This window comes from Euprymna scolopes, chromosome 4, assembly GCF_053919585.1.
Source record: "Euprymna scolopes isolate OS-2025 chromosome 4, ASM5391958v1, whole genome shotgun sequence".
In the NCBI taxonomy this organism is placed as follows: Eukaryota; Metazoa; Mollusca; class Cephalopoda; order Sepiida; family Sepiolidae; genus Euprymna; species Euprymna scolopes.
Window position 1 is genome coordinate 4812105 of NC_136485.1, and position 18270 is coordinate 4830374.

The following is an 18270-nucleotide window of genomic DNA, read 5'->3' on the forward strand; positions in this document are numbered from 1 at the left end:
ATCCCTGAGTGGCTTCCGGGCCTTGATAAGTGGTGATCACTGTGTAAAAACAAAAAAAATGTTGAAAGAAAGAAATAAGATGATGACATCTTGGAATTTGGCTTATAGACTTTTTGCCATTTATTTGTATATGCTCTGTAGTTACATCGAGCTTCATAAATTTAAACATTGATATAAATAAAAGGTGAAATATAGTTGAATAAGCATATTTTCCAGGCACACACACACGCGCTCACACATACACACACACACACACACACACACACGCACACACACATATATATATATATATATATATATATATATATATATATATACATATATACATTGCAAAAGTAAGAAATAATTTAGCATATATTTTCTATAAATGAAATATATAATGAAAAAAGGGCTTAAAAAAACAAATGTTTATTGACTCGGTTTTAGTGCAAAGATAGATGTAATCTTTATCTCCGAAATTAAAATAATATGCGTTTGATGCATGTTAGGGTGTAAATGTGGGGAAAAATAGCAAGAAGACTCGGAAACAGTGAAATGAAAAATATATTAAACAGAGAATACAGAATCGTTGTTAGTTGAGTAAGAAGCTTCGCTCAACCAAAAGACAAGATAAAGTTACGATTCTCTCTCTCTCTCTCTCTCTCTCTCTCTCTCTCTCTCTCTGAGTATTAATGAAAAGAAGAAAACTGGTTACCGGAAGTAAAGTCAGGAATAGTTCATTATCAGAATTTGTAGGGGTGCCACCCCAACAATATCGTAAAATTTTTCTTTTCGTTTCTGTTAACCTTTCTTACTACAGGAATTTGATGAGATAAAAGTCCGTGTTTAATGCAAGGTGCGACCGTTTTTGAACTTCACATAAAGGCGCTCTTGACGCTGTGATGGCCACTGATCGGACTGCTGGTCTCGAATCGAAATGCTGTCAAGCGTTGTCATCAATCCGTAACACACTATAATGGATGGGATATAATTCATCAAAACAAACAACTTTTGTTCCTTTAACCGTATATAAAAACTTTATGTATTATGCTTTTGTAATAAATGACCTAATGAGTTGGATACAATATAACCTAATGAGTACGTCTATGACAACAGCATATTCTTATCATTGTTTTGACTCGCAAGTATATATCTGACACATTTAGACAGAGTTAATCAACCGAGAACCACATCACTATATTTAAAAGTATCGGATACACACTCGAGAGTTAAAACGATGAAAAGAATATGTTGTTTACATAGACCTACTAATAAGATGGGTAGTGCAATAGATGAAGTTAAAAAAGAGAGACAGAATCTCCAAATGATCTTATAAATTCATTTTTTAATTAATATTATCCATTCTTGCTAATTCCGCTCGAAAAATTTCTTCATTAAAACACAAATCCGTTCATATATTTGTACTTAAAAATTGTCAGTGAAATAACCATGTATAACATTTTAACTTTTATTTCAATCACAATAGATACGGACCAGTAATATCTGGCTACGTAATCTTTACTAACGTATCCATATCTGACCACTAACAAATGACCAGAATGACTAAAAGTTCAATGTATATGCCGTAACGAAAACATCAAGCCCTTTACTCTTCCTGCTAAATCTGATATTATAGTTCGTGTTCGCCAGTTAGGTTTGTTGATATTTGCAGCATATTATTAAAAATTATATAATAAAATTAGGTTACGTAAACTCAGAAGTTACTCTGATCGAGTCGTCGTTGTTTAAAGATGTAGTTAAATATGCATTAATTTGAATATCAACGAATCAGCAATCCTAAGAAACTTTTATAAAAAGACGAAAGGTGAGAACACAGGGAGGTTGTCAGCACGAAATAGACATATGACAAAGCTCTCTCTAATTCTCTCTCCTCTGATCTTGAGCGCGTGGTGAATGGGGGAAGAGGTGGGTGGTCACTTTTAATGCATCCAAAACCAAGCTTCTATCTTTACATCATCAACGCTCTGATCCCCATCTGGCATCAATTAAAATGGAACACGTACATCAAATCTGTTGCCAAGGACACAGGGAAAATGGTGGGTTCCTTCTACCGCTCCAGAATATATCTTACTACTGATACAATTCTCTGTATAAAAGCCAAGTACGTCAAAGGATTGAGATCTGCTGCCACATCTCGGAAGGAGCTGCTAAAAACAGCCTATCCTGCCTTGATAGAGTACAAAATAGACTTCGTGGTTTGGTGGAGGACGCCCTTTTCTCTTCCCTGCAGCCTCTCTCCCACAGAAGAGACGTTGCGAGCCTGCCTTTGTTTTATCGTTATTTCCATGGCAAGTGCTCGTCTGAGCTCCAATCTCTCGTCCCCCCTCGCCAATCTTTCACAAGAAACACCCGTCTGGCTGAAACTACTGTCAATAAATTTTCTCACTCTTTATCTGTGCCTAAATCAAAACGTAGATTCCATGAGCAAAGCTTCTTTCTCAGAAGTACACGATTGTGGAACTCTCTTCCGTTCGCCTGTTTCCCACCTGACTACAACTTGAATGTCTTCGAATCCAACATAAACAAAATTCCTGACAAACCGCCCTCTTAAGTAAGACACTCTATCAAATCTCTAATACTAATGGTTACTACAATACTATCTCATTGATTACTCTATACGCAAAAACCCTTATCCCTGAGTGGCCTCCATGCCTTGATAATGGTGACCCTCGTGTAAAAAAAAAAAAAAAAAAAAAAAAAAGACATACTAAAAGTCGTGGACATGCTAGCAGTATATATTTAATAAATCTTATTCTCTTATTAGACCACAGGGTATTTCGCCGGAGTTGTTCAAGATCGTATCAAGTCGTTTAAACGGAGTTGTTCAAGATCGTATCAAGTCGTTTCAATTGCGTAGTGATTGCTAGCTGTGTCTAACCGCGTAGTGATTGCTGGCTGTGTCCAACCGAGTAGCGATTGCTGGCTGTGTCTAACCGAGTAGCGATACATACATACATACATATATATATATATATATATATATATATATATATATATATATATAATGTTCAAGCAAATATTAAATGCAAAGGACACATTATATATTATAGACTGTATATTTTAGTTTTCACTTTTAATTCTCATTTTCGCTCATTCGGACTTTTACTTCAACACCTGATGATGATTCGTGTACGAATCGAAAGCGCTTGTGACAGCAAGAACTATGGGACGTTTATTAACATTTTTTGATTTTGATACAAAAATGATTATACGGAAAATCGAAAAATTAAAAAAAAAAGAATCATAAAGAAAGTGTCTCCGTTGCATTTACTATTTGCTTGAATGAAAATATGCTACCTAAATTTACCAATTTACAATATATATATATATATATATATATATATATATATATATATATATATATATATATATATATATAAAGCTAAACGTTTGTGTGTGTGTCTGGTCACGAATAGGCTCCTATATGGTTGACTATTATAGAAAACTGATTAAATATAATGATAGAAGATGTATTGAGACACAGGAATGGATATGTTTAATTTGGCATGATGAAGATTCATTAAAATTGTGGGGTCTGCGTACGCGCCTGGTCCACAAAGTATGGAAATAAAACATTAAAATATTAAAACAAAACGTCTACAAGTGTTTTTGATATAGATGCACATCAGAATACTTTGATAAATATGTTTAATTTAAATAGGGATGGTATAATAAAATTGTGAGGTCTGCGTTGGCGCCTGGCCTGCATAGAATGGAAATAGGCATAAACTTTAATAAAGACATTTAATATATATTTGTGTAAGCATACTTTGATAATTATGTTTCAGTTTGAAGAAATATAGTATAATAACATTATGGGGTGTTCGTAAGCACCTAACCTCCATAAAATGGAAATATGTCACAAAACAAAAAAAAGAAAAGAAAAAAGTAAGACATACTAAAAGTCGTGGACATGCTAGCAGTATATATTTAATAAATCTTATTCTCTCATTAGACCACAGGGTATTTCGCCGGAGTTGTTCAAGATCGTATCAAGTCGTTTAAACAGAGTTGTTCAAGATCGTATCAAGTCGTTTCAACACAGTTGTTCGAGATCGTATCTGGCTGAATAGTGATTGCTAGCTGTGTCTAACCGAGTAGCGATTGCTAGCTGTGACTAACCGAGTACTGATTGCTAGATGTGTCTAACCGATTACTTATTGTTAGCTGTGTGTAACCGATTACTGATTGAGAGCTGTGTCTAACCGATTACTGATTGCTAGCTGTGTCATACCGATTACTGATTGCTAGCTGTGTCTAACCGATTACTGATTGCTAGCTGTGTCTAACCGATTACTGATTGCTAGCTGTGTCTAACCGAGTACTGATTGCTAGCTGTGTCTAACCGATTACTGATTGCTAGCCGTGTCTAACCGATTACTGATTGCTAGCTGTGGCTAACCGAGTACTGATTGGTAGCTATGTCTAACCGAGTACTGATTGCTAGCTGTGTCTAACCGATTACTTATTGCTAGCTGTGTCTAACCGAGTACTGATTGTTCGCGATGTCTAACCGATTACTGATTGCTCGCTGTGTCTAACCGATTACTGATTGCTAGCTGTGTCTAACCGAGTACTGATTGCTTGCTGTGTCTAACCTAGTACTGATTAACAGCTGTGTCTAACCGAGTACTGATTGTAGCTGTGTCTAACCGATTTCTAATTGCTAGCTGTGGCTTACTGATTGCTTGCTGTGTCTAACCGATTACTGATTGTAGCTGTGTCTAACCGAGTACAGATTGCTAGCTGTGTCAAACCGAGTACTGATTGCTAGCTATGTCTAACCGATTACTGATTGCTAGCTGTGTCTAACCGAGTACTGATTGCTAGCTGTGTCTTACCGATTACTGATTGCTAGCTGTGTCTAACCGAGTACTGATTTTAGCTGTGTCTAACCGATTTGTAATTGCTAGCTGTGTCTAACCGATTACTGATTGCTTGCTGTGTCTAACCGAGTACTGATTGTAGCTGTGTCGAACCGATTACTGATTGCTAGCTGTATCTAACCGAGTACTGATTGCTAGCTGTCTAACCGATTACTGATTGCTAGCTGTATCTAACAGATTACTGATTGCTAGCTGTGTCTAACCGATTACTGATTGCTAGCTGTGTCTAACCGATTACTGATTGCTAGCTGTGTCTAACCGAGAACTGATTGCTAGCTGTCTAACCGATTACTGATTGCAAGCTGTGTCTAACCGATTACTGATTGCTGGCTGTTTCTAACCGATTACTGATTGCTAGCTGTGTCTAACTGATTACTGATTGCTAGCTGTGTCTAACCGATTCCTGATTGCTAGCTGTGTCTAACCGAGTACTGATTGCTTGCTGTGTCTTACCGATTACTGATTGCTAGCTGTGTCTAACAGAGTACTGATTGCTAGCTGTGTACAACAGATTACTGATTGCTAGCTGTGTCTAACCGATTACTGATTGCTAGCTGTGTCTAACCGATTACTGATTCCTAGCTGTGTCTTACCGAGTACTGATTGCTAGCTGTCTAACCGATTACTGATTGCAAGCTGTGTCTAACCGATTACTGATTGCTGGCTGTGTCTAACCGATTACTGATTGCTAGCTGTGTCTAACAGAGTACTGATTGCTAGCTGTGTCTAACAGATTACTGATTGCTAGCTGTGTCTAACCGATTACTGATTGCTAGCTGTGTCTAACCGATTACTGATTGCTAGCTGTGTCTAACCGATTACTGATTGCTAGCTGTGTCTAACCGATTACTGATTGCTAGCTGTGTCTAACCGAGTACTGATTGCTAGCTGTCTAACCGATTACTGATTGCAAGCTGTGTCTAACCGATTACTGATTGCTAGCTGTGTCTAACCGATTACTGATTGCTCGTTGTGTCTAACCGATTACTGATTGCTAGCTGTGTCTAACCGAGTACTGATTGTTAGCTGTGTCTAACCGAGAACTGATTGCTAGCTGTCTACCCTATTACTGATTGCTAGCTGTCTACCCTATTACTGATTGCTAGCTGTCTACCCTATTACTGATTGCTAGCTGTGTCTAACCGATTACTGATTGCTAGCTGTGTCTAACCGATTACTGATTGCTAGCTGTGTCTAACCGAGTACTGATTGCTAGCTGTGTCTAACCGAGTACTGATTGCTAGCTGTGACTAACCGAGTAGCGATTGCTAGCTGTGACTAACCGAGTACTGATTGCTTGCTGTGTCTAACCGATTACTTATTGTTAGCTGTGTGTAACCGATTACTGATTGAGAGCTGTGTCTAACCGATTACTGATTGCTAGCTGTGTCTAACCGATTACTTATTGTTAGCTGTGTGTAACCGATTACTGATTGAGAGCTGTGTCTAACCGATTACTGATTGCTAGCTGTGTCTAACCGAGTACTGATTGCTATCTGTGTCTAACCGAGTACTGATTGTGAGCTGTCTAACCGATTACTGATTGCTAGCTGTGTCTAACCGAGTACTGATTGCTTGCTGTGTCTAACCGATTACTGATTGCTAGCTGTGTCTTACCGATTACTGATTGCTAGCTGTGTCTTACCGATTACTGATTGCTAGCTGTGTCTAACCGATTACTGATTGCTAGCTGTTTGTAACCGAGTACTGACTGCTAGCTGTGTCTAACCGAGTACTGATTGCTAGCTGTGTTTAACTGATTACTGATTGCTCGCTGTGTCTAACTGATTACTGATTGCAAGCTGTGTCTAACCGATTACTGATTGCTGGCTGTGTCTAACCGATTACTGATTGCTGTCTGTGTCTAACCGAGTACTGATTGCTAGCTGTGTCTAACCGATTACTGATTGCTAGCTGTGTCTAACCGAGTACTGATTGCTAGCTGTGTCTAAACGATTACTGATTGCTAGCTGTGTCTAACAGAGTACTGATTGCTAGCTGTGTATAACAGATTACTGATTGCTAGCTGTGTCTAACCGATTACTGATTGCTAGCTGTGTCTAACCGATTACTGATTGCTAGCTGTGTCTAACCGATTACTGATTGCTAGCTGTGTCTAACCGAGTACTGATTGCTAGCTGTCTAACCGATTACTGATTGCAAGCTGTGTCTAACCGATTACTGATTGCTGGCTGTGTCTAACCGATTACTGATTGCTAGCTGTGTCTAACCTATTACTGATTGCTAGCTGTGTCTAACCGATTCCTGATTGCCAGCTGTGTCTAACCGAGTACTGATTGCTAGCTGTGTCTAACCGAGCACTGATTGCTAGCTGTGTCTAACTGAGTACTGATTGCTAGCTGTGTCTAACCGAGTACTGATTGCTAGCTGTGTCTAACCGAGTACCGATTGCTAGCTGTGTCTAACCGAGTACTGATTGCTGTCTGTTTCTTACGGATTACTGATTGCTAGCTGTGTCTAACCGAGTACTGATTGCTAGCTGTGTCTAACCGATTACTGATTGCAAGCTGTGTCTTACCGATTACTGATTGCTAGCTGTGTCTAACCGAGTACTGATTGCGAGCTGTCTAACCAAGTACTGTTTGCGAGCTGTCTAAGCGATTACTGATTGCTAGCTGTGTCTAACCGAGTACTGATTGCTAGCTGTGTCTAACCGATTACTGATTGCTAGCTGTGTCTTACCGATTACTGATTGCTGGCTGTGTCTTACCGATTACTGATTGCTAGCTGTGTCTAACCGATTACTGATTGCTAGCTGTTTTTAACCGAGTACTGACTGCTAGCTGTGTCTAACCGAGTACTGATTGCTAGCTGTGTCTAACCGAGTACTGATTGCTCGCTGTGTTTAACCGATTACTGATTGCTCGTTGTGTCTAACCGATTACTGATTGCTAGCTGTGTCTAACCGAGTACTGATTGCTTGCTGTGTCTAACCGATTACTGATTGCTTGCTGTGTCTACCCTAGTACTGATTGCTAGCTGTGTCTAACCGATTATTGATTGCTAGCTGTCTAACCGATTACTGATTAGTAGCTGTGTCTAACCGAGTACTGATTGTTAGCTGTGTCTAACCGAGTACTGATTGTTAGCTGTGTCTAACCGAGTACTGATTGCTAGCTGTCTACCCTATTACTGATTGCTAGCTGTCTACCCTATTACTGATTGCTAGCTGTGTCTAACCGATTACTGATTGAGAGCTGTGTCTAACCGATTACTGATTGCTAGCTGTATCTAACCGATTACTGATTGCTAGCTGTGTCTAACCGAGTACTGATTGCTAGCTGTGTCTAACCGAGTACTGATTGCTAGCTGTGTCTAATCGATTACTGATTGCTAGCTGTGACTAACCGAGTACTGATTGCTAGCTGTGTCTAACCGATTACTTATTGTTAGCTCTGTGTTACCGATTACTGATTGCTAGCTGTGTCTAACCGATTACTGATTGCTAGCTGTGTCTAACAGAGTACTGATTGCTATCTGTGTCTAACCGAGTACTGATTGTGAGCTGTCTAACCGATTACTGATTGCTAGCTGTGTCTAACCGAGTACTGATTGCTTGCTGTGTCTAACCGATTACTGATTGCTAGCTGTGTCTAACCGATTACTGATTGCTAGCTGTGTCTAACCGAGTACTGATTGTTAGCTGTGTCTAACCGAGTACTGATTGCTAGCTGTCTACCCTATTACTGATTGCTAGCTGTCTACCCTATTACTGATTGCTAGCTGTGTCTAACCGATTACTGATTGAGAGCTGTGTCTAACCGATTACTGATTGCTAGCTGTATCTAACCGATTACTGATTGCTAGCTGTGTCTTACCGATTACTGATTGCTAGCTGTGTCTTACCGATTACTGATTTCTAGCTGTGTCTAACCGATTACTGATTGCTAGCTGTTTGTAACCGAGTACTGACTGCTAGCTGTGTCTAACCGAGTACTGATTGCTAGCTGTGTCTAACCGATTACTGATTGCTAGCTGTGTTTAACCGATTACTGATTGCTAGCTTTGTCTAACCGATTACTGATTGCTAGCTGTGTCCAACCGATTACTAATTGCTTGCTGTGTCCAACCGATTACTGATTGCTTGCTGTGTCTAACCGAGTACTGATTGCTTGCTGTGTCTAACCGAGTACTGATTGCTTGCTGTGTCTAACCGAGTACTGATTGGTAGCTGTGTCTTACCGATTATTGATTGCTAGCTGTCTAACCGATTACTGATTAGTAGCTGTGTCTAACCGATTACTGATTGTTAGTTGTGTCTAACCGAGTACTGATTGCTAGCTGTCTAACCGATTACTGATTGCTAGCTGTCTAACCGATTACTGATTGCTAGCTGTGTCTAACCGATTACTGATTGGTGTCTGTGTCAAACCGAGTCTTGATTGCTAGCTGTGTCTAACCGAGTATCGATTGCTGGCTGTGTCTGGAAGCCCGGAGCATGAGATTACGTGAGATGATCCATAACGATCATGGGGGAGTCTAGATAAATATGCATTAATTGGAATATCTACGAATCAGCATCCCTAAAAGACATAAGAAAACGACCGAAGGTTGGAGGGCAGAGATTCGGTTGGCAGAAATGGAAACGAGACGTGTTACTCAATTGTGTACTTTCAGGCAATTTATTTTTATATATATTTATTAAATCCTAATTAGACCACAAAAAAAATCGTAAATTAAAGCTCAAGGAAAAAATATTTGACTTTAATTAAGAGGAAAACTGATTAGTATTTTGTGACCACAAACATTGTTCTACGAGAAAAGTGCATTTAATTGTTGAAATAAGCGTTTCATTCTAAGAGGAGGCTATATTATAATAAAAGTCTAATTTTTGCTTAAAAAGTTTTGATGAGTTAGTTCCAGGATTTATTGAGTGCCGTGTGAAAAATCTATAACAGGTAATTTACTAATTCATACTAGTTATTCAAAGAAAGTCTTAGCAAAGCGAGTATTCAAAGACTACACTCGTCGTCAGCCATTGCCGGCATAATAGATGTCGATGTCCACACCCAGTTATCGTAGTGACGAACGACGACTTTCATCTTTTATTACCCTACCTTTATATTTCTGTCTCTTTCTTCACATTCCAATACTTGTCACATGGTCGTTGTGCGTATTAATTAATTATTGAGACGTGACCCCATTTTTATCCAAGATAGACTGAATTCATACGTTTTTTTCTATCGCTGATTCTTCAAATGTTCTATGCAAATCCCGAACTATTAATTAATGTGGTTTTCCTTACGTTGTTCTCTCTTTCTGTTTCTTTCGTTATAAATTCCTTTCCCTCATGCCCTCTCTTTCTCTTTTTCTCTTTGTATGTTTTTTTTTCTCTCACTCATCCGTCAATTATTCTGTAAACCTTTTTACTTTCTCTTTTCAATTATAACAAGTTACTTTCATTATTTAATAAATCAATGTCTTTTCTATAGTTTTTTATGCTCATCATTTCAACTTTATGCATCTTGCTTTACTTTCGCGCCTTGCATTTATGAATTTATTCCTTTCTTTTTCTTCTTCTTCTTCTTCTTCTTCTTCTTCTTTCCTTTCATTTTTCTTCTCTTCTGTTTTCCTTCCCTTTGTTCAATCGTAGTTTCTGTCCATTTTGTTTTTATTGTTTATTTCTCACTGATTTTGATCTTTCATTTGAAACAGACATGACAAATGTAAATAGACACCTTATAGTTATAAGTTTAAACTTTGAACACGAATCCTTATTATTTTTTTTCACGAAGCATGTCCGCACTTTTTGTACATCAAAACAATAAGCAATCAATGGTTAGGGTTAGGTTAAATTTAGTCGTCTAGAGATAGCCGCTTTTACTTTTTAGCATTTGCCCGGGAGCTCCATTCATAATTTCATTTTTGCAATGAGATTATTTTGGGCAATACACGTACGTACTAGCGCAAGTTTTTTTTTTTAACATTTGATTGGGATCTGAGTCTCAGCTATGTCTTTTCGAATGAGTTATTTTCATTTTGTCGACACCAAGAAAAGTAAGTATTCTTCAATTCATAATAAACAATTCATAAAATAATTTTAACAAACATCCATATACTTCCTATACCTGAAATATGATATTTGCAAAACGTAATGTGCTCGTGTTATCGTACTTTAAAGAATATATTTTCCAAAATTATAAATTATCTGGTCATTTGTTTAGGAAAATATTCTTTAAATTCAAACGGGTATAAGAAATAATTAATAACATTGAATTAATTATTCAACTAAATTTACTTTCATATAATATGCAAATAATGTTAATTATTGAATGTAGATTTCTTTTGAATAAATAGTATATGTAGAAATCACGGTTGAATAAAAGTGTATATGAGTCTGTTATCAGTATGAAAACTGATTTGTGAAACAGTGAAGTTTTTGTACATATTAGTTTGTTCACAAACAGAGAGAAATACGTATATATATATATAAATATATATATATATATATATATATATATATATATATATATACTGAGACAAGTGTTTTTGAAAAGCGCGCTATTCTTCTGTTTTTGTTTACACCAAAAGGCAGTAAATGATTAGGCGTATGATTACGTTTAGTCACAACTTTTAGACGATCCTAGAAAATTTTAAAAACTTAAAAAAAAGAAGCTCTGTTAATGATTGTTGTGGTGGCATCCACTCATTTACATATGTGGATAATATTACACATTAATAACAAGACTCGGTTAGTCTGAGTGTATGTTAACCAGGAGCCACCGAAGGCCGAGCCGAGAGCAGATATGTTCTCCAGGCAAGACTCTCTTACCTGACAACCATTATGTAAATATACTGTAAATATTCTTTTCCTAATACACTTCTTATTGATCTACCTTTGTTTGTTGAGTCTCCATTTGTATTGCCTTATACGTTATTTGGTTCAACCTGCAAACATTACAATGATCTAAAAACCCAAGTAAATAAACTTATCACAGCGAATAATGCTGTGACTTCCCCTTATAATTGGAGATTATAAACCTGGATAATTATATGGCGACGTCAAAACCAATAAAACTAATTTCCCGCTACGTCCCATAATCTCACAGGGGACAAATTTAATATAAAACCTTACTAAATAAATCAATGAACTAATCATACCGTATTTACCTTGCCGATACAGCGTAAAATCTACAGAAGAACTTATGCAGATTCTTCATGCTACTAAAACCAACAACAAAATTACCGCTTCTCTATATATCGAAAATGTTTTTACAAATATACCAGTAAATGAAACAATTGATATTATCATTGACAACATATATAACAATCCAACCCTTCTTCCACTAAAAATTAGTCCAACAATCCTAAAGAAGCTATTAATAATATGCACAACTAATGTTCCATTTTATGATTATCTGAGAAATACACACACACAGGTGGATGGCGTAGCTATTGGTTCCGTATTGGGACAAACAATAACTTTTATATGGAAATCTGGAAAATAAAATATTTAATTCAATAGAGAAACCTTCCATTTATGTTGATTCTTGTTGATAGCATAAAGGAAATAGAATATTTAAACGGTGCATTTCAGAGTAATTTCGTCATTAAATTCACATACAAATTAACTACTGATAATAAAATCTCATTTTAGACGTTCTCATTGATTCTAGTAGCGATGAATTTATCACCTCCATTTAAAAAAAAAAATCTACATCCGTTAATTCCTACATTTAAAATTTTAAAAGTGAATGTCCGTTCCGTTAAAAAAATGTATACATCGTGCGAAGCTGATTTCCTAAAAAAATTCTTTAAAAAATTAAAAAATATTAAACAGGTTTTAGTCAATAACCAATTCCCAAACTCTCTTGTAGATAAACACATAAAACTAGCTATCAGCAACTTGAATCAAACTAATAATATCCATTAAGAAAATTCTCAACCTATATATATATATATATATATATATATATATATATATATTACTGTAATCAGCTACACGAGAACTCAAAAATGAAGGTATTCTAAAAAATATTATCTGTCGATACGTAGTTCCCAATGATCACAAACAAAAAATTAACATTCATTATATATTATAAAAAACTGCAGACGACTAGCCTTGTAAATAAAAACATTTCGCAGAATTATAACTTGTTAGAAAAAACCAACGTAGTTTACCAATTTAACTGCCTATTAGTTATTATTAATAATATTGCTAACTACATAGGCTATACAACAAACACGTTGTTGCGATGACTTACTCTCCACCTCTCCGTCTCTAGTTTAATATCGCAGCATTTGGGAACACATGGCTGCCATCATTCAAAATTCAGAGAAGCATGGTTGAGATTACTAAGGTCTTGCAAAGCGAAAATAATATTAATAGATTAAAAATTATATTAATAGATTAAAAATAATATTAATAGATTAAAAATTATATTAATAGATTAAAAATAATATTAATAGATTAAAAATTATATTAATAGATTAAAAATAATATTAATAGATTAAAAATTATATAAACAGATAAAACATAATATTAATAGATAAAAAATAATATTAATAGATAAAAAAACTAATATTAATAGATTAAAAATAATATTAATTGATTGAAAACTATTATTAATTGATTGAAAAATATTAATAGATTAAAAATAACATTAATAGATAAAAATAACATTAATAGATAAAAAATAATATTAATAGATTAAAAATAATATTAAAAGATTAAAAATAATATTAATAGATTAAAAATAATATTAATAGATTAAAAATAATATTAATTGATTGAAAAATATTATTAATTGATTGAAAAATATTAATAGATTAAAAATAACATTAATAGATAAAAATAACATTAATAGATAAAAAATAATATTAATAGATTAAAAATAATATTAAAAGATTAAAAATAATATTAATAGATTAAAAATGCTTGAAGCATTGTATATTAAGACAAAAATGTCGCAGATAAATGGCGTTAATTACGAGTACAGTCGACATATTTTTAAATACATAGGGTAGTAAATTTAAAATTTTAAATGTGTATATCTGTATATAAAAATGTGTCCACCCACCTAACTCGTAATAAGCCACCACGTGACTGTGACAAAGATATGTATATATATATATATATATATATATATATATATATATATATATATATATATATATATATATAATTGACAGCAGAATTTTATAAGACAATATGCCTGAGGATGATGGAAGTATTCCTATCGATAGCACTTGCTAAAGAAACTTATGCATCCAATCTAAACAATTTTGAAAAATTATTCGGAGATGAGAGAAGATAAAAAGAAAATAGTGAAAGAGAGAAATTCCGTGCTTTTCAATAACACGTGTCTCAATAAGAATATGCTACTTATATGGCGATTAAGCTACACTAAATATTCGGCGTTTCATCCACTATAGGATTCGTCAGGCTTATGCGCGAATTCTGTGGTTGTTTCTCGTTTTTATATATGTTGAGGATTTCTAGTATCCACCGCGCCCCTTCCTATCAGCCAATGGGCATGCATTTTATCGAACAAAGGATCTGTTTTAGAACTAGGTTAGTGGTTTAAGGCAGACGATTTTCCTCCATCTTTTTTTCATATATAAATATACATATGAGTAAATTAAGTAGTTATATATATATATATATATCCAAGCAAATATTATTAAATGCAACGGACACATTATATATTAATATATCATAGACTGTATATTTTAGTTTTCACTTTTAATTCTCATTTTCGCTCATTCGGACTTTTACTTCAACACCTCATGATGATTCGTGGACGAATCGAAAGCGCTCATGACAGCAAGAACTATGGAACGTTTATTAATAGTTTTGATTTTGATACAAAAATGATTATACGGAAAATCGAAAAATTAAAAAAAAGAATTATAAAGAAAGTGTAGAAAGTGTCTCCGTTGCATTTAATATTTGCTTGAATGAAAATATGGTACCTAAATTTACCAATTTACAATATATATATATATATATATATATATATATATATATATATATATATATATAAAGCTAAACGTTTGTGTCTGTCTGTCTGGTCACGAATAGGCTCCTATATTGTTGACTATTATAAAAAACTGATTACATATGACAGAGTATGTATCGAAACACAGGAATGGGTATGTTTGATCTGGCATAATGATGATTCATTAATTTGTGGGGTCTGCGTACGCGCCTGGTCCACAATGTATGGAAATAAAAAAATTAAAAATTAAAAAAAACGTTTACAAGTATTTTGATATAGATGTACATAATAATACTTTGATAAGTATGTTTTAACTTAAATAGGGATGGTTTAATAAAGTTGTGGGGTCTGCATTCGCGCCTGGCCTCCATAGAATGGAAATAGGCACAAACTTTAATAAAGACTTTTCATATCTATCTGTGTAAGTATACTTTGATAATTATGTTTCAGTTTGAAGAAATATGGTATAATAAAATTATGGGGTGTTCGTTCGCGCCTGACCTCCATAGAAATGAAATATGTCACAAAGTTTAACAAGGTTTTTTAATATAGATTTACAGAATATTGTGATAGGTTTTTCAGTGTGAACAGGTATGGTATTATAAATTATGGAGTTTATCTATTTTATTTTTACTTTCATCATATTTTGCTTTGGTATTGATACCCCCAAATTAAAAGCTATCTCTTTACAACCCTCCCTTTTCATAACCTATCATACTTTCATAAATCAGAGTCCATTTTGTGTAGGCTGTTTTTGAACCCAATCAACGACGTGTACTTTTGCTAGTATATATATTCACATATATATATATATATATATATACATACATACATATATATACATACACATACATACATATATATACATACACACATATACATATATATACATACACATATATATATATACACACACACATATATATATATATATATTTATATACATGCATGCATATATATCTCCGGGTGTGTACGTATTTATGTGTGTACAGAACACTTTCCTTATTCAATGAATGGAACAGTACGATAGAATTGAAATTCAGGAAACGTTGATTGATTTGTGATCAATTACAAAATATCAAATTCTATGCAAATCTGGAATGATTTCATTTTCAACTGAGGCGTTGTATTCATATTATATTATTCTACAAATTAACAAAATGCTAAAATTAAATTAAAATCTAGGAATATTTGTTAAGTAATGTCTAATATATATTGTCAACATTGCACAAATATTTTCTTTTGCATTAAATTAAAATAAAATAATATTACAACATTGCGACCATATATGTCCAGCAATCCCAAATTCTTGGTTGTCTAATTTGAATATATAATAAATTGAACAGATTACATTGTCTTATCTGAACTTGTTGTTAAAAATAGTTAATCTAGGAATCGTCAAAATACAAATGGTGAGAATTTGTTACCGACAAAACAAAAAACGCTATTGCACATTTTATGGCACATGTTCATATTTCACGAAGTTCTTACATTGGTGTTTTGGTATGTCTCCAGAGTTAAGATCAGCTCATATATATTTGAAATCTACAATATGTTGATTAAGTTAATATCTCAATGATTCAAGCTCCTCTCAAATCATTTAGAATAGGACGGGAATGCAGCTGCACGTTAATTCATAGTACACATATAAAACTCTAGTTTATTTGTTCAACTACTGAACGGCCCCATGGCAGTCCTCTTGTGTGAGTGTACCAATTGCCCCCGTCACGGACGCTCTCATCTCCTCAATTATCTCATAACGACAGTCTCTAAGATTTTCATACAGCTTAGCGAATACCAAAAGTCACAGGGATCAAGGTCTGGACTAGAGCAGAATTTAGAAACTCTCTTGATCCCATCTTGGTCATGACACCGTCTTTATTTCTGATCTTCTCTGGGCATCCTCGGGACAAACTCCGTGTAAATCTTCCGTGTCTTCAGTTTCTCACGAATAACTGTGTGTACAGTTCCCATAATGACAAAAAACTGTGCACTTATTATCACTATAGACACACGATAGTTTCTATGAAATTCTTTATTTGGCCAATCAATCGTGGTTTTCTGAATTTCTTTACTCCTACCATACCTCTCATTATCCCTCACAGACACCCTGCTTTCCTTGAATCGTTTATGTCACTTAAAAATGTATCTGTGATTAATGCAAGATGGCCCAAAAGCAGTCTGAATAATTCCATACGTTTTTGTGGTATTTTTCCCAAGTTTAAAACAAAATTTTATTTCAATCGTTCTTTTAGATACGCCTCTTGAGATTTGTACACAATTAGCAAACTGGTAGATTGTCTGCAACAACAAAAAAAAAGAAAACCGATTTTTATCAAACGGAAATGGAATCATCTTTTTTTTTCTAGGGCGATAATTTTATTGTTAAACCCAGTATTAGTGTTGATGCGATTCTAATATTTTCTCGTTTCCTATAAAATTACCAGTTTCGAATTACGAGGTGGCTTTAATAAGTTTCAAGAATTTGTTATAGATTCTAAAAAAATCAGTATGTTATTGTTACACATCTTGGGAGATGATTGAGCAATTTTTATGAGTTCACGTTCAAATGAACAGCTACAGCAGGAATTGGAATACACCTTACTAATATCTGATTGCCGAAGATGGTGATTTTCAAAAATGCAATCTGGTCTTGAGAACATTTTCGAAGTAGAATATGCAAAATAAAAATGTTTTAAACTTAGGAAATGCCACAGAAACACACGGAATGCTTCAGTCTGCTTTTGGATCATCCTACATAAATTGAACATCATCAGAGTGGAATAATAGATTTAAGGAAGGCAAAGGGTCTGTGAGGAATGATAAGAGATGTGAACAGAATAAGGAATGCGGAACACGGGATTTGATTGGCTGAATAAAGAATTTTATGTGTGAGGACTGTCGCGTGTCTATACAGTCCATAAATGTACATTTTGATATCAGTATGGGAACTGTACACACAATTATTCGCAAGGAACTGAAGATGTGGAAGATTTGCGCAAAGTTTGCCTCAAGAGTGCAGTCCACATTTCTGCTTGCCACAGATTATTTGGCAAAAATTGGCATCGAGACAGTTCCCTACCTTAGTTAAAGTCCAGACCTTGCTCTCTGTGATTTTTGGTTATCCTATAAGCTTAAGAAAAACAGTAGACACTATCTTTATGGGAAAATTGAGATGAAAGATGCTGTGATGAGAGTAATTGAAACGTTGAAATGAGAGGATTTCCAGAAGTTGTTGGAACTGTACGAGAAGTGCATTGCAGCCGGTGGAGATTACTTCAAAGGGGACTAGAGTGTCATATGTGTACTCCCAATGATCATGTCGATACGAAAAAACTTTAGGAACTTACTGAAGGCTCCTCGTAAAGTCTTCTTCTGAAATCGCTTTTTTGTGAGTGGGGGTGGGGGAGTTGAGAGTTTCT